The sequence below is a fragment of the Dendropsophus ebraccatus genome, chromosome 1 (genome assembly GCF_027789765.1).
Source record: "Dendropsophus ebraccatus isolate aDenEbr1 chromosome 1, aDenEbr1.pat, whole genome shotgun sequence".
Lineage (NCBI taxonomy): Eukaryota > Metazoa > Chordata > Amphibia > Anura > Hylidae > Dendropsophus > Dendropsophus ebraccatus.
In genome coordinates this window covers 103,771,817-103,788,089 of record NC_091454.1, presented here as the reverse complement: position 1 = coordinate 103,788,089, position 16,273 = coordinate 103,771,817, and the positions used below count along the sequence as shown (strand labels likewise).

At 37.5% G+C, this 16,273-nt stretch overlaps 1 protein-coding gene across 13 annotated transcripts in view; it reads right to left on the bottom strand.

Moving 5' to 3' along the window:
* Window positions 1–16,273, bottom strand: part of FOXP2 (forkhead box P2) — a 209,106-nt gene that overhangs the window by 151,564 nt on the left and 41,269 nt on the right. Inside the window, exon 1 of one of the 13 annotated variants that reach the window (XM_069976285.1) lies at window positions 1,928–1,995. The exons of the other annotated variants lie outside the window; for them this stretch is intronic. The gene's annotated coding sequence lies outside the window, so the exon portion shown is untranslated. Of the gene's footprint in view, window positions 1–1,927; window positions 1,996–16,273 lie in introns of those variants that run through there. 13 annotated transcript variants of the gene reach the window in all.

Genomic DNA, 16,273 nt, shown 5'->3' with positions numbered 1-16,273 from the left:
CTAAAGTGGGAAGAAGAAAAGTAAAGTAAAAAAAATAGGCAGCTGTATTCCTGGTGTTATTTCTGCAAGAGCCATGCCTGAGAATAAGAGAAGAGTTTCACTCCCGTTGTTTATTGATTTTCTAGATTAAGAATCCCGGGGAGAGAATTGTAACAGACAACCATAAAATTATTTTTGGTGTGCTTATTTGCCTTTCCCTTGCATCTATTTGGCCTGTGCCTGTAGACAATTATGCGTTCCAGCCTAGACTCAGGTGCTAATAATGAAGGACAAATAGAATCATATGTGTAAACTTCCCCTTCTGATGAAAATTTATATTAACTTTCTGCCACTGTAAACAGAACTGCATAGCTCAGCGTCCCTGATGAATTGGTGATGAATTCAGTCATTTATATCCTAGGAATCTGTGCATTTATGGGAAAAGATGAAAACCGTCTGTATTGTGTAACCTTGCACTTTTGAGTAAGAAAAAGAAAACACCGGCTTGTTTAGTTCATCACTTAAAGTGTGTAAATTCAGCTCAAATAGCAAATTTCTATATGGCTCTGTCAGATTCAGCTACAGCGATCATTGCCAGTATAAACAAACCAAACAGTGCAGAGTGCCATGTTATCACTACAACTGTTAACTTGTACACTCTCAGTCTTCCATAAAAGCTGTTATGAATATCTTCACAATACAACAGGACCTTTGTTACAAGCTTAGTCTGGATAGTTTGACAGTTTAGAGGTATTTCTCAAGAGAACAAAGTCATTGGGGCAGATAAGTGTTTAGAAAGAGCCCTGTAAGCTTTAAAAGCTTGCATTTATCAGTTCTAAGGTAGATTTGTCATTTCTGTAAAAGTGACTGCTGATAAGTATGAGGTAAGAAAATAAAAGTGTATTTTCTAAGTCACAAAAAGCTGGTTATTACTTATTATTTTAACAATTAGTTGAAAGATTTTTCAGACTTGGAATAATATTACTGAATGCTGGACTGACAACAGAATACTAGTGAGAGGACCAGTAAGCAATGGCCAAAACAGCAAAGACTCAGACACATAAAGTGGGTAACCCTGTATATACACTAGTTATATGATGCTTTTACTATTCCGAGAACTCAGCTTCAATTTCATGGTAATTTTAAGATACTTATGTAGCAACCAATGCTACTTGAGGGGTTCCATCATTAATATGTTTTTCATATCAATGGGAAATGCCATTATTGGCTGATTGGTTTAGGGCTCTGTAGTATCCTGAGAGCAGGGGGCATCCAGTTCTCTGTTCTGGATGTGAGGCTAACTACACATAGTCACTCTGTTATACTAGCCACCTCAGTTTAATCTGGGATTGCCAAATAGTGGAGGAGTTATGCTACCTACTGCACATGTTTGGACAAAATAATAGGATAAAAAGGTGAACTATAATATAATTTCCAGAAGTATTAAGATATCCTTCTGTAAGATAGGTATATACAGAATACAGAACACCATATATTGCAAGGTATATGTGTAACACAACAGTTATTGGTAGTTTTCTACAGGTGTTCTAGAGATACACATTTCATAATCATAATGAACTAAATGGATTTTAAGTAGACAATTGGTTCTACTGTAAAGACTTAACAGAATAAGAGGTAATATTATGACAGGTGGGTAAAAAAGATCAAAAACATTTTGGCCAATATCTTTATTATTAAATGGGATAGCTAACTTTGAATTATCAATTTTGAATAAAAGGGTTTTTTGCAAATCAATAAATCACAGTGAGGATAGTTTATCATTTCCAACTTTTGCCCCAAAACACAAGTGTCTAAAACACAGACAAAAGCAAATTTTTAGCAAAATAAGAATCGTGCAAAAATTTTGACCTTTTTTTTTTTTATAATCCAGAAAACTGGCTTGTAAGTCCTGCTACCCAACTACCACCCCCACTAGAGGTCCCCTTACCTATTGTGTAGGAACCTGGAGGCTGCTGTTTAACTCTCCTTCGGCATCACCACAGCATTGATAAAGAATTAAAATATTCCTATTGCCTTCAATGGGTATGTTCACACTGTGTAAAAAAAAATAAGGCGTCCGTTTTTCTTTCTTTTTTTTTTTTTATAACGTCTATTATTATGAATTGTAATTGAAGTCAATGGAATGCATTGAAGTCAATAGAATCATGGTCGCCCCATTTAGAGGGAGATTTATTAAGCATGTAAAGTAAAGTAAAGTAAAACTGACTTAGTTCCCCCTAGCAACCAATCAGATTCCACTTTTCATTCCTAACAGACTCTTTGGAAAATGAAATATGGAATCTGATTGGCTGCTAGGGGCAACTGAGCCAGTTTCACTTTACACGTTTGATAAATTTCCCCTTTGCACAGACGTCAAATTAATGTTCATGACAATTATTCGCACACTTTATTTTGCAAACAACGGACATTATTTTTAGATGGTCCCCCACATTTTTTTTTCTTTACTCTTTTTCCCTATCTTTACAACTAAAGGGCCTAAACTAGAAAAATGTACTTATGTTCGTCATTTTAATGATGGGCCCCAAAAACGTGAAGTGACAATGTCATTGACGGATTACATTTTGGGAAAAAGAAAACGGACAGAAAAAAATGTCATGTGAACATAGCCAATAAGTAGTTTGAGTAATGTACACATATGATCCAGAGAAAAGTTTTCTGACCTGGCTAATATATAAAGGGTTCTAAATGATGGAACAGTCTCTATTAAATTACAACTGCCAAATATGGTATTTGTAAATAGATTTCTTAAACCAGATAATCCCTGTAAGGCCCCGTTCCCACTGAGCAAAGGTAGCTGTACGCGCTGAAGAATGAACATGTTCATTCTTCAGCACGTAGAGAGCAGGAGCGCGCGCCTCCCATAGACTCCCATTATGAGCGGGAGGCTAACGGCATTCCGCGGCGGACAATTCCGTTGCGGAATTCCGCTACCTTTGCTCAGTGGGAACGGGGCCTTAAATAGAACATGTCACATACATGTTATGTGGTGCATAATGTACACTACCGATCCAGACCAAAAAATATGTGATAAAGAGAAAAAATATTGAAAGCATGATCATTGATTTATGTAAAAGTTTTTGAAATGAGCTCCAATCAACAAGATTGCTGGCCCTTAAATCCTTCCTCTATTAGTCAAAACTGATGACAGCATTAGAGATGAGTGAACCTGCTGAGGTTAGGGTTCGTATGAACCTGAACTCTCGGCGTCTGATTCCCACTGTCTGCCCGCTCCGTGAAGAGGGTGGATACAGCCGGAGGACCGCTTGGAAAACTGGGATACAGCCTGTGGCTATGGCTGTATTCCAGTTTTCCAGGCGGTCCTCCAGCTGTATCCACCCTCTCCACGGAGGCTGCAGACAGCGGGAATCAGGCGCTGAGAGTTCAGGTTCATACAAACCCGAACCTCGGCAGGTTCGCTCATCTCTAGACAGCATACAGCATAGAAAATGCAGGTTTCCACAGAAAACAATCTTTTTATTCTAAATTTTAAAGCAACACCTACTACTGAAAGTAGTAGATGCTTGGAACAAACTTCCAGCAGATGATGGGTAAATCTAAAATTAAAACATGCCTGAGATAAACATATAACTATCCTTAGGTAGTAAGGAGGGAAATAATATAAAGGCAGACTAGGTAGACTACAATCCTCTATTTTTCAATGTTTCTAACTCACAGTCACAGACAGACCCATAATCTGACTTTTTAAAAATGTTATAGCCATTCAAAAAAAAAAAAAACTTAAGTGTTCACAATAAGGCCATAGTCACACATTTCTTTTTCTTGCCATATTCATGGATGGCCACCCTTTTGAGGCAAAAATACAAGCGTATTGTGATAACTAGGGGCCGTAAATAATGTCTATGATAAATATTTGCAGCAGTAATTATCAAAAGACAGCAGTCTTTTGGCGTTAAATTACATTTTTATGTTGATTCAACATAGTCTAATTCTGCTAGGTATCACTATATATATGTTGATAGGAAATTCCCTAATCTTTTTTATAGGTAAATCTAATAGGTTTCTAAAATATTAATCTTTTAGTTTTTCACCTCAATGGTTAAATTTCTGCTAAGATCGCTGCAGTTTGAATTGGAAAAAAAAGTAACATTTTGAAGATGAAACAATGTACTACCTTCCTAGCGAGGTGGATATCCAGGAGGAACTGACTTGAAAAGAATAATTAATGTTTTCCTCCAGTGTTGGTCTCCCACCCCTTCTGCAAAGACTGGTGCAGGGAGGCACAGCTCATGAAAGGTGTAAAGTTGCCAAGACAACCGTCTGACGCCCAGCAAGTTGTTCAGAAAAGGACTTATGGATGGAATCGGCTGTGTGAGCTATGTCTCCCAGCATAAATCTTTGCAGAATGGACCGGCGGCCAACAATGAAGGAAAACTTTAAATAAAGTATCAAGTGGCTGTGCCATATACTGGTGGTGAGGACCGTGTTGGTCTCTATGCAGATGACCTATTGCTCTTTTTGGGGGATGTGGATAGCTCCCTGCCCAGAGCTATAGAAATTGTAGATTTATATGGTACTTTTACTGGTCTATATATGAACTGGACCAAATCGTTCTTATTCTACACTCATTCAGATAGATCCCCCTTCTGGGTACTAGTATGGAGGGCCTTCTTGTGGTGCATAGATTCTGATACCTGGGAGTATTCTACCAATGGATTGTCATCAGTGTTTCTTCTGCAATTGAAGAGGACCTTTATATACCACATAAAGGTAAACCGCCGGCATGCCCCCTATTTATCTTTTGCCCCCTTATTCCCTTGCAATGAAAACAATTATTTCAGATACCCCATATGCTAAGTATTGAATTAATTTACAGTGTGCAATGGAGACCACTTCATTATTAAAAAGACATTAACCTGGACCTGTCTGACAATAAAATGAGTGCAGATAATGTCAAAGAAGTTCTAGAAACATGATCTTTGAGATATTGTAAATCTTATAAGACACTCTTTTGCTCTGACACTATTCACACTGACAGGACAGTGTCGGGGAGGCTTAGGTTCATCCTCCTTTGAAACTAGATAGTGTAGACCACCAGTTTTTCTTTTTTTTTTATTAAGTTAATGGCACACCAACTGCTGACAAAAATTGCAGATGGGTAATGGAAGAAGAGGCAGGAAGAAATCACAGATCCTTTTTCAGGTCAAAGCTTATAACATTGGTTATCCACCTTGATTTATGGACACACTTTGGAATATGTAGAAGTATATAAAAAATAAAATATAAAAAAAAAAAAATAAATAATGTAATTCTATGATTGAAAGTTTAATAGCTGAAACCAAGAATTCTTTATTGAACATTTAGTACTATTTTTTTCTAAGTTCTGGTACTCCTGGGTATATTTATCAAACGTTCTTCTTTCTCTCATCTATGTAAAAATAAGAAACCTTTTTAATGTTAATCTATGGAGAGCAGTCATCAAAAACTGCAATATTTTAGCCATTCATGAAGAGGCCCCAACAAATAAGATAGGGAGGCTTCTTATTATTTTCACTATAAAGAAATAGAAACATTAAAAATACATCTGATGAGCTGAAACTAAAATTCTCACTTATAAAGTGTATGTTTAAACACAGCAATAGCATTTTGATCTAAAGTTTTCCATTATTTAATTAAAGGATACTGTTTTGAAGGCTTTGTGTTAGTATAATAGTGCTTATAAGTATGTAAATCCAGTAAAAAGAAGCTAACATCTCTGAACACAAAGGTAAGCAGCACCTCTAACAAGAATATCATTGTTTTTGATCCCTTTTTCTTTTTATGCTTGTTAAAAAATGTTGGCCAGACACAAAAATGAGACTAATTGAATAAAACACAATTTAAATAGCTATCTAAAATGTAATAACATAAGTTGGATGGATTTGAGTTTGGACAGTTAACCCTCCCTGCTATTTTTTTTGTTTTGTTTTAGGAGTATATTTTGTTTGTGGTTTTGCTAGTCTGTCCTGGAATTTAAAACTTTTGTCTATTTCTGCACTGGTATAGTTATAGCTCCTTCCAACACCTACTGGAATTTGTGGAAAGGTTTGGTGGCAGTCCTTTTTTTAATATTAAATATAATATAAAGACCAAGGCACGGCTCAAATTATGTTTTAAGGAGCTGCAATACCGAAAACCTTTTTTTTTTTTTTTTTTTATATATGACTGAAAAATCCAATAAGCATCTCATAATAGCTAAGTGGCATGTTCTATTTTATTATCTGATAATACAATTAGGAGTTCCATGCTGTGACCATCTTTCATTGTAGAGCATGATTCTAATTAGAATGGAGGTGATTGTTGTCCCTATCAAACTGACTATAGTCAGGGAATTGGCAACCTCTCAGCAATATATCCCAAATGAAATGTTGAAAAAAAAAATCTGACTTTCAAATTAACCCCAAGCACTCAAATTTGAGGGTAGGACCAGGAAAGGTATGATAAGGTTGCAAAAGTAGAGATGAGCAAATTTACAGTAAGAATTAAGCAAAGCATTTAATTCCTACCGGCATTCTGCTCATCAGTCTTTGGGGCTTTAGGCTTTAAAGTGTGCTTTGCTCCATGCAGCTCTTCCCCAGGTGCTGGAAAAAGATAGATTCCATCCTGGGAAACCTCTCCCAGTTTTCCAGGATTGGATCTATCTTTTTTCCAGCACCTGGGAGGAGCTGCACAAAGCTAATAGATTTATTCACATCTGGCCCCTCTATGCCAGAAAATGGCCACTGCGCACCGTAATAAATCCCCCAATGTCTTTTTTGGTTGTTTGACCAATGTGTTTGATTCATTCCGTCACTTTGATGCCAAAACACCACAGTGTATGCAAGTTAATAAATTATGCAAATTGATGCCAAAATGACAGCATTAAACAAACAAACAAAAATAAATTGCTGCAAAATGGCCAAAAAAGATGTTGTGTAAACATAACTACACAGTTTTTCTGTGGACAATTTCTCTTCATTTTCTTCATAAGTTGCCCAAACTTTTAATAATCCTACTAAAATTGCAAAGTTGTCATACTGCCCGTTCTTACATTTCTAATAGCAATGTATGGATTTATTTATATTGATGGGATGCATCAATGGGGGTTAGTAATAGTTTTATATATCAGGTACTGCTAGTTCCTGATTGAGGGAGTTACTCCGGGAGTTATCAATATTAGATTGTTGGGGTCTGACCTCTGGCAGCCCCTGCTGATAAGCTGTTTGCAGAGGCCTAGTAACTGTTTACTGTTGCTCATCAATGCAAAATCAATTAAAATACTTTCAATGGAAATGGTACAAGGTAATGCATCATGCCATTCATTTGAATAGGGCACCTCTGCAATTTCTTGCACCATTCCCTTACTAATAAATAGCAGAACATGTTGTAGAAGTTTTATCCACTAGAAACATCAGAATGGTGTGTGTGGCTAGTCAAAACTATTGGTCTTGTAGTTTAACGTCTTTTAAGCACCCTCAAAATTGAGCAGTAGAAGCCTGGGTGGCCCTTGGCACCCTACAGGATACAGAAATGGTCTGAGTGATAAGAACAATCATTTAGGTAATATGGTTAATTTGATCACTAAACTGTGGCCAAAAAGACAATACATACAGTGTAAGGCTATGTTCACACTGCGTATGAGTCCGGCCGCATTTCGTACGCCGTCGTACATGTGCGGCTGAAACTACGGGCGTGGGAAAAATCGACATGCCGGATGCATACGAACCGCGAACATACACCCGTAGTACAGTTATGCTTCCCTAGCTTGTTTTGAAGCGATCTAAAACAGGTCATTTACTTGGAAATCTTTGCCCAGCCCAATAAAACTCACAGAACCTTTTGGATCAAAAGATCAAGTTCAATTTGGCTGAAATAAGTACTCCGTACGGGACCGCATGGAAATCCACGGCCGTGAGTTGGAACATTTCCGTCCTCAAACAATGGTCTTGTTCATTTTTCACGGCGCCGCATACGATCCGACCGTAAGCTCATACGTAGTGTGCATTGTGTGGACGTATATCGTATACTTTCAAGTGAACGCATCAACCTCAAAACTACGTGCGTATATTCGCGGTTCGCACTACGGCCGGACTCATACGCAGTGTGAACATAGCCTAATACAACAGCTGTTATTTCATACAACGCTATTTTACGTGTTCCTCTGGACTATATTGTATTATCAGCTGTAGGAACATTATTTTCCACCTATAGAATCTGCTGGCCATATGGGTGTGAATGAAAATCAATTAACCATTGACTTTTATTTCACAACTCCTATTTAAAGGGACTCAGTCAACTCCAAAACACTTGCTTAACTTATCAGTAGATTATAAATCAGTAGAGTATACAACCCTGATTCTATCTGCAAATTTTTTTTTTATCTTTCTATGTTTTTTTTTTGCATTCCTTTGCTATAAGCCCACAAATGAAGGAGTATAAGTAGTCCTCTCCATTATATTCTTGAGCCAAGTAGTCCTCTCTATGCATCAACATGCCCAGTTTGTAGGATTACAAAGGTGAAATACAAAGGAGAAGAAAGCTACAAATGACAGATTTGGGATCAGCATTAGTGATGAGCGAGTAGTACTGTCAATAACTAGTAGTTTCTGTCAATAACTATGCGGAGTAGGGTGTGTGTGTGACAGGCCCTAGTAGCATGCTATCATCGCGAGAACAGCGTATACATTCATTGGCTGGCTTACTCATGTGACCTCCAGTATCAGAACTTGGCTTTTCCTGCTCATCATCAGATGCCATCTTGAAGGTAGTGAGGGAGAGAGGCTAGAGCAAGAAGAGGAAGGATTTAGCTGATTCTAGGCAGGAAAGGCCCCCAAAAGCCCTTCTTAGGGCTACTACAATGCTCAGCACAGTATATTTCTACAGATTTTCTGTGAATAGGCTGTCTACCAGAAAATCTTATTCACACAGACAAGTAGTGAGGGATAGAGAGATTGCAGTAGGGACAGTCAGCATCTTATCATATTGTAGGCCAGAAACATTCCAAAAGCCCTATTAATGGCAACTACACAGCACAGCATAACATATACATCCACATATACAGTGCATAGACTAGCAGCATATCAGCTAGTTAGATAAGCATACAGATAGGCAGGGGCCAAATAGCAAATCAGTGGAGGCGTCCAGTGACTGATCACCCACTAGTCAGTGACTAATGAACTATTCTGTGATAGCTTATCAGTATGTTTTGCCCAGAAAACCTCTTTAGGGTGCGTTCACACATACAGGATCTGTAGCAGATCTACAGCAGATTTGATGGTACAGATGTTAATCTTCAGCAGATCTGCAGCAGATCCACAGCAGATTTGATGGCCCAGAGTTACTTTGCATTGAATCTGCAACTTCAAATCTTCTGCAGATCCTGGATGTGTGAGCGCACCCTATATGAGGATATCCAACACCCCCACTCACACACTGATCTAGTATTAATGCCTATACAATGTCATTGATAACCAGTTAAAGCTAACTATCACTATACTAGTTCTTATTTAAAAGGGTTTCCCCTTTTATACAACTTCTGTTCAAATGTTTCCCTTGATAAATGATCACCACCAATCCTTTATAAACCCCTTCACATCCACAATCTGTATATAAATGTTTCTACTGCACATGCACCGTGCAGTAGGAGAGTGTATATACGTTCCTCCAGTGAATGGGCTTTGAATATGTGTGGGACCGCTCCAATGCGAGCGGTCCCGCACACATCAGTGTGGACGTTGCCAGAGCTAATGACACAAAGCCACGGTCACGCAGCTGCCTGTCATTAACCCCCTTAGATGCCGCAATGCATAGCAATTGAGACTTTTTAGGTGCTTAGTAAAAGGACAAGCACCTGTCACTGACTGATCATGTCACGATTACTTGTACCGGCAGGTGGGGGTGAGCCACTTACATCCGTCCTGTCGGATCTTCAATCTGTGCAGTCTGCTCTCAGGCAGATTCTATGCACAGATTGACGATAATGGCATCAGTTTATACAATTAGAGCTTTGCATTTGTGAGTCCCCTAAGGGGCTTATATATGCAATGTAAAATGTGTAAAAAAATATAAAAAAATAAACATTAAAAAAAAAACCCTAATACAAATTACCCAATAAAAATTTATATTATCCCCTTTCTCATTATACAAATCAAAATATAAAAAAAATAAACATATTACATAATGAAGCATGCGGAATTGTCCGATCTATTAAGATATAGCAATATTGTTCCTGCAGGGTGAACAGCATAAATGAAAAGCGAGGGAGATAAACACCAGGATTTTTTAAATTATATATTAGAAAAAAAATTATAAAAAAAAAAAACAATTCAAAATTTTTCTCTTACACCATTATGATACCAATAAAACCTAGAGATCATGGTGCAAAAAAGGAAACCCCAACCAGCCCTGTAGGTGGAAAAATAAAAGCACTATGGCTCTTAGAAGATGAGGAGGAACATTGCTTCAAGTTGACCTGGACATCCGGGCAGCAATGACCTTCGGTCATGAAGGAGTTAACAAAGACAATGTCCCCCCTTTGAAAAGTGTTACCATTTTTTCATAATCCATAGAAGTAGACCATAAACTCTTAAAAGGTATCATATGAATCTTTTCTTAGAGTACAAGAAATATAAGACAAGAACATTACCCAGCATGTTCAACTTGCAACTACCAGTGAATAGAAGTAGAAACAAGGTGTCAGCTAAAAACTCCCACTTGGGACTGGGGAGAGCATGAGAAGTTCTCCAGCATTTACACAGCTTTTCAGTATAAAAAGAGATGTGGAGATTAGTTCAGAGATAGCAAAATAGACATTCTTACACTACGTAAAGAACACTACTCTGGTAAGGACACCAAAATCAACAACTGTTACAGTCATAGAAACGGACGATTTTAAACTTCCCGCTGTCGGGTTGCATTTAGGACGTTCCTGCAGCCGATATCTCTGTATTGGCTGCAGGTATGTTCTCTTTTTACTATTGATTTGCGAGCACCGTTGGGTGTGCCTGCAATTCAATTAACAACTCACTTCAATGTAATGTGCGGCTGACGCCATTGTGTGAACAGCTATTATTTTTGGATGCTGTTCACTGAAATGTCCGGAAATAATAGGCAGGTACATTATTTTAACACCTGTTCTGCAGTAAACAATGGACACTGATTTCATTGCAATCAGCGTCCATTCTTTACATAAAAAGAACTTAGTGTGAACATAGCTTTACAGATTCTTATATATTAGGAGTTACATAGCCCCAAATATGTCTGGAAAAATATTACTCTTAATATTATAACTAAGCATTTTATATAAAATTAAGCAGATTACCATCATCACAGCAAGAATTATAAAACAAAATGCATTTGTTCACACTAAATAAAAAAAAAACTGAAAAGGTACCGCTTTTTCTTTTTAAAATGACGTCCATTACAGCATTTTAATTGACCTCAGTGTAATGCATTGAACTTAACGGAATGACGAACGTCCAATGCGCACACTATTTTAAATGACGGACATTGTTTGTGCTGACATCAAAATAATGATCGTAACAACTATTTGTGGATTTCTTTTGCAAACAGGGGGTTATTTTTCAGTTATTCACACACAGATTTTTTCATCGTCCTTTTACCATCTTTTCTATTAAATCCAATGGAGTATACAATTAAAGACACACCCAAAGGCCAATTAGTCCACCTAAACTAGAATACCAACAGCTGTCATTGTAGTAACGGGTGGCCAAGCGGCGAAATAATGTCATTCAAAAAAAATTAATAAATTGTGGGAACATAACCTAATTCAAATCCTTTACAAATAAAAAATAAATGTCTTTTAAAGCATGTCACAGACATATGTTTTATAGTGTACCTTATCTTCATGTTGTCTATGAATGCGCTATTATACTGTGTGCATGACCTTTAAGTAAGCTAAAGAAGATACAGTTATCTTCCAACCTGACATGTAACATCTATCAATCACTGTATTTTGATTTATGCACAGCAAATAGCAGGTTCTGTGACTAGTGAACCATGGCACTAGAGTAGTGAATTTGATTAAGAAAAGATATGCATGGCTTAAGTTAAACACAGGAAATAAACAATAAAAAAAAGAAAAAAAATGGTCAAATTTTCCCCCAGATTATAAGATTTTAGAACAATTTCGATTTTGCAGTAAAAGATAACTGAATAAAAATATATAAACTGATCAGTCGTAACATTAAAACCAGATGACGTGCATGAAATTATTTAACTCAGTACAATGTCCCGTGTCACTTGGTAAGGTATATTACGCAGGTGAACAGTGAGTTCTTGAAAGTATTTTGCTTTTTTGCTTTTTTTAAGGCTATGTTTAAACACAGTAAAACAATACCAAACTAGGGTGAGGTGAATGGGAAATTTGGCCGGCATTGCACACATGAACATACTCTTTATTTACAACCTGCTTTTGTTAAAAAAAAAAAAGGCTCTTCACACACTTTTATTTTATCTTCCTGGTATTATTTTACTGTGTTTGAGCATGAAGCTATTGTGATGGCACGCTGACTGGGTTACAGCATTTCCAAATCAGCAGGTCTTGTAGGGTACTTCTAGTGTGCATTGGTTTGTACCTACAAAAACTGTCAGAACTTGCATTAGGGTTAGGCTATGTTCACACAACAGTTTTTCCCCATTTAAAATGACGTCAACTGTCTTGAGCTTAAAATCACAGATGTCATTTCGCTGGTTGGCCGCCTGACGGCTGTTGGTGCATTATTCTAGTTTAGGTGGATTAAAGCAAAAAGAAAAACTGTGTGTGAACAACTAATAACGTCCACTGTTTGCAAAAGACGTCCGAAAATAATTGACATGATCATTATCTTGACGTCCGCTCAGACATCTGTCTTTTAATTCACTGTGTGTATTGGACGTCCGTCATTCTATTGATTTCAATGCATTCCATAGAAGTCAGTTAAATTGCGGACATCTTTTCTCTTTTTTTGACGTTGTGTGAACATAGCCTTATGGTGACACAAGGGAAGCAAAGATTAATCTTTCTGGTCTGATTCCACAGGAGAACTAATTGCTGAAAAGTTAATGCCAGCTATGATAAAAAGTTTAGTGTACACAGTGCATCATAGCTTGCTGTGCATGGGGCTGATGTGAGCATCATAACTGAGCAATGTATAAAAGTAGTCACACTTTATTTTGTATCTTATGAACAGCCAGGACTGAAGGAGCTTAATATCATATATGTATATATATGTACATGTAAATATCATAGATGTAAACCTTAAGCCACTTTGCTGAGTATATATCCTAGTTGGTCAAAGCTATTTGGGTGATACAAGGGGACATACAAATATTAGGAAGGTGGTTTTCATGTTAAGGCTAAAGATGAGTGAATATCAAGCATGTTCGAGTTCATCTGAACCCGAGTGTTCGGCATTTGATTAGCGGTGGCTGCTGAAGTTGGATAAAGCCCTAAGGCTATGTGGAAATCATGGGTATAGTCATTGGCTGTATCCATGTTTTCCAGACAACCTTAGGGCTTTATCCAAGTTCATCAGCCCCCGCTAATCAAATACCGAACGTTCGGGTTTGGATGGACTCGAGCATGCTCGAGGTTCGCTCATCTCTACTTAGGGCTTATGTGTCTATCCTACTTTTAAAGTGGGTTGTGGATTGTGCTTGTATATTTATACAAATGCCACATTGTTTAACTTTCATTGTTAACAAGGAATCTAAAGAAAAAAAATCCAGTATTGCCTTCCATAGATATATTGCACTTATTTATACTGCATCAACAGTTGCACATTTTTTCTCTCCTTTCAACTACTTCACATTTCCATTGAATCAAGAATGTAAATTAAGACAAAATGATTCGTTTTCAATTTCATGCTGAAGTAGCTCAAGTTAGTGAAGTAATTTCTCCTAACAAGAAAAATTTATCACCATACAGCTCATATAGTAGCTGCTTGTTCTCTATAGTAACATGCATTTCTATGTATGAAAGAATGAAAAGGGGCAGAGATGATGTAAAGCAAGAGCTTTTGATAGTTATACAAAGTCAAAAATCAACAAAAAATAAGTAAAACTGCTTTAGAATAGGCTCACTACTGGTAAAATGCATTTAGGTTAAGCTACAGATGTGAACAGGAATATATGTTGTCTAAACAGACAATGCTATTATTAATTATAAATTAACATACAAAAAGTTTTTATTCAGTACTTTAGGCTATGTTCACACAACGTTTTTACAGCTTTGTATAAAATGACGCCCGTCATTTTGAGTCTATAATAATGGACGTTGTTTAGCAGACTGGCCTCCCCTTAGTGCAATGACGGCTGTTGGTACATTAGTCTAGTTTGGGGTTACTAATTGGACTTTGGATGCGGCTTAATTGAAAAGTCCAATTAATTTAATAGTAAAAATGGAGAAAGAACGGTGACAAAAGAAAAATTGTCTGTAAACAACTAATAAAAAACATCCGCTGTTTGCAAAAGATGTCCGAAAATAATTGTCCTGATCATTATTTTGACGTCCGTTATTTAATACATTGTGTGCATTGGACTTCCGTCTTTCCATTGACTTCAAAGCAATGCATTGCAATCAGTTAAATCGCAGCAATAACGGATGTTATTTTAAATTGCAAAAGCGTCTGCCTTTTCACTATTTTTGACGTTGCATAAACATAGTCTTAGGCTATGTTCACACACTGGGGGAGACTTATCAAACTGATGTAAAGTAGAATTGTCTTAGTTGCCCCTAGCAATCAATCAGATTCCACTATTCATTCCTCACAGATTCTTTGAAAAATGAAAGGTGGAAGCTGATTGGTTGGTAGGGACAACTAAGACAATTCTCCTTTACACCAGTTTGATAAATCTCCCCCACTGTCTTTTTTTGGCCGTCTGACGGCCATTCTTTAGGACTGCCATAATTTTGAGGCCAAATAATGGCTGCTATTATGAAATAAAAGCCTTTATTTAGCCTCAAAATTACAGCCGTCCTAAAAAATGGTGTGTAAAGATAGCCTTAATGTTTTTTGTAGAATATACTACAAATACATCCAAACATTTATGAGTTTATACAATATTACTCAATGTATGTAAACTGGACAGATAAATATCCTAACCGATGACTTGATAATCAGAACCTCTCACTCCCGCCTCCAAGACTTCTCTCGTGCTGCACCAGTTCTCTGGAACTCCCTACCCAAAGAGCTCAGACTAATCTCCAACACCCCCAGTTTCAAGCATGCACTAAAGACTCATCTCTTCAGGCGCGCTTATAACATTTCCTAATCTCGTCTCCCTCTCTACTATCCCTTCTACATACTCTCTATAACCTCTTTGGTGCCATCTACTTTGTACTTGCTACCTTAGCTCAGAAAACGGCTTGTAACTGGCTCGCCCAAACACCTATAGGCACTTTGAGATTCTATGTACAATGACTGGAACATTGACAAATAAAGCACTTGTTGCCTCTTGTGTCACCCCCAGTCATCCTAGTCTGTATGGTCTCGAGAGCAGGTCTCTAATTCTGTATTTTTAATTTTATTTTAATTTATTCATTGTATAATTTAATATAAATATAACCTGTATTGTATTTATATAATTAAATAAGCGCTGCGGAATCTGTTGGCGCTATTCAAATAATAATAATAATAATAATAATAATAATAATAATAATAATTATAATAATAATAATAATTGATACGTTTATAGTAAAATAGCAATATATCAATTTGTAGGCACACTATAGAGTATTGGTTAAAATTCTATTATAGAATACAGTACATAGGGGAAAATATGTCATCATCTGCGATGCATGTGCTTCTCTGTTGATCCTGGTAAGTACATGTGTAGCCTTACCAATATTCATCACAGGCCGCCTGATAACTTTGTGTATATTTACTGTTCTGCTTCTATGTTTGTCAGGAAACTGTAACCCCTAGACGACCTAGGACGTACCTGTACGCCCTGGCCACCTGTCACCAGACGACCCTGGGCTCACAGGTACATCCTGGGTTATGAAGCACGCACCGGAGTCGTAGCTGCAATCAGTAGCTGGGCCCTCACCGTTAATGACAATCTGCAACGATTGTGCTGCAGCATGTCAATAATCCCTTAAATGCCGCAATCGCAGTGTTTAAGTGTAAGTGACAGGAGTAGCTTCTGTCACATACCGATCGGGACCTGCGCAGTGTAACTGCGGGGGACACGATCACTGTGTCGGACCGCCAGAGGTCTCTTACTTTCCTCCATGCGGTCTGATTGGCGCTCTACTCATTGAGTCTGCCACAGGCAAGCTGATCAGCAGAGCACC